Here is a 2,669-nt window from a genome sequence, read left to right as displayed (position 1 = left end):
AGACATTTTTTTTTTTTTTTTTACTTTTTTCAGTTTTGCTTTTTCCAGGTTCAGATTCTTTTATCTACAGAATTATTTTACATATGAATTTTTTTCCAGTAAAAAAAATATAAAAATCTTTCTGGCTTTAATTTAGCTCCATATTATCCCCCTGGTCTGACTGCATATGGTCGCCATCTGCTGGTGCTGTGCGGGAGTTTGTTCGCTTCTTGTCTTCAGGGTTTTATTAATGCCAGAAAAGCATGGATGCTACAATTAAACTCAATTAAACTAAATATTATCATATTAATATTTAATAAAGATAAAGACAAGAAAATGATAAGAAACTTTTTTTTTTTAAATAAACCCATCAAACCTGCGCAGATTTATATCCACCTGAAGTTTCCTCCCGGGGGGGTCAGAGAGGAGGAGACTATGATGACTGTCCTGCATCTTACTGGTTCAACTGGTGGAGACCTGACACCCAGAAGAGGAAGCTCTACTGGGACCAGTAGGGAGGAACTGGTGACACGATTAGAAGACATGGTAGCCTTTATTCCATCTTTGAGAAAGAGAATTAGAAACTTTCTGGACCATAATTCAATCCTTTTCGATGTTCTGTTAGCATTTAGATCACGATACTTCACTGAGGGGGCGGAGTTTAATTTAAGGCTTCTGAGGAACAATAAGGAAAAAACCCACTTTTTTAGGGATTATAATTCAGCTGTGAAACAATCAGAAGAAAAACATCTGCTGTTCGTCCTGAGAACATGACTCAGCAAAGATGGCTGATGGGAGTAAAAATAAAGCAGGCAGGAATAAAGAAAACAGGAAGTGGAGAAGTCAGCAGTTTTTATATGAACATCAGTCATCTGGACGTCATCATTCACATCTGCACAGCTGATACACAACAGGAAGTGGAGAACACGTTGACCCCGCCCCCCCAAACACATGCACACACTCTGATCTTGCCATCTGTAGTGAGGACTCCCATTGATCATTTATTTTCTCTTTCTTTAGTTTCATAATATAACTGACAAATGATAAAAAAAATCATTTTTAAAAAACAGCTTTTATTTCAGTCCCTCCTGTATGGAGTGAATTTGAAAAAAACAAATTTATCCAGAAATTAAATATTTAAACGCATTTCTAAATCAAAGGTTTTAAAAGGAAGTTTTTCTGGACCAATCAAAATGCTGCTAACATCCAGCAGACCAATAGAAATGCATCTCACTCCGCTTATCTCTAACTATTTTAATGCCTCATTATATTTTTTCAATTCATGGATTGCTCACTTTTTGTTTTTAAAAATGTTGCATAAAATATCAGAGGGTTTCTAAAAAAAAAACTAAAAGATTAAAACCTTCAACCATCCAATCTAATGGTAAAGAAAAAAACTATAAATGTTTGAGTTTCTGTGCTTAAATGTTTACTTATTCAATAACTTAGGTCCAAAAAGGTTTTTGAAATAAAAAGGTGGTTCATTAATAGATTTAAATTAAAATGTGATAAATTATTGAAAGAATGAATTAAGAGTTTTAATGGCGTCTAACCAATAAATAAACAGAACTGTGCAAAAACGCTGCTATGAAATGTTTAAAGAAGCTCTAGTTCTGATAGTTCTGATGAGGGTCTGGTTCTGATGGTTCTGATGAGGATGTGGTTCTGATGAGGGTCTGGTTCTGACCAGGTGGTCTCTGTAGTGCCTGCCCATGCCGGGACTGTATTTAACCTGTATTGAATGGATGAGGGGCAGCCATTTTGCTTTCGGCGTCACATAGTTTCAATGGTAAATCTGAGGAACGGTCCTCACTCTGATGCCAAAATAGGAGAACACACACACACAGGAATGAACCAGTCCAACTTTCAAAGATCCACAACAAATTATTAATTTTACACAAACAAAAAGACTCCACCTACTTTCTGTCTGACTAAATGCAGAATTTTGGGTTTTGAATGAATGAGATGCTAGCGTTAGTAGATTTAGCGTTATCGTTAGTTCTGTTCTGATGCTAACGGGTTGGGTTCTGATGCTAGCAGGTTGGGTTCTGATGCTAACGAGTTGGGTTCTGATGTTAGCAGGTTGGGTTCTGATGCTAACGGGTTGGGTTCTGATGCTAGCAGGTTGGGTTCTGATGCTAACGAGTTGGGTTCTGATGTTAGCAGGTTGGGTTCTGATGCCAGCAGGTTGGGTTCTGATGCTAGCAGGTTGGGTTCTGATGCTAACAGGTTGGGATCTGATGCTAGCAGGTTGGGTTCTGATGCTAGCAGGTTGGGTTCTGATGCTAGCAGGTTGGGTTCTGATGCTAGCAGGTTGGGTTCTGATGCTAACGAGTCTGGTTCTGATGCTAACAGGTTTGGTACTGATGCTAACGACTCTGGTTCTGAAGCTAACCAGCTGGGTTCTGATGTTAGCAGGTTGGATTCTGATGCTAACGAGTTGGGGTCTAATGCTAACGAGTTGGGTTCTGAAGTTAGCAGGTTGGGTTCTGATGCTAACAGGTTGGGTTCTGATGCTAGCAGGTTGGGTTCTGATGCTAATAGGTTGGGTTCTGATGCTAACGGCTTGGGTTCTGATGCTAACAGGTTTGTTACTGATGCTAACGAGCTGGGTTCTGATGCTAGCGGGTTGGGTTCTGATGCTAACGGGTTAGGTTCTGATGCTAATGGGTTGGGTTCTGATGCTAACG

The sequence above is a fragment of the Cyprinodon variegatus genome, unplaced genomic scaffold (genome assembly GCF_000732505.1).
Source record: "Cyprinodon variegatus isolate N-32 unplaced genomic scaffold, C_variegatus-1.0 Scaffold189, whole genome shotgun sequence".
NCBI classification, from domain to species: domain Eukaryota; kingdom Metazoa; phylum Chordata; class Actinopteri; order Cyprinodontiformes; family Cyprinodontidae; genus Cyprinodon; species Cyprinodon variegatus.
Note: the sequence above shows the minus strand (reverse complement) of the source record.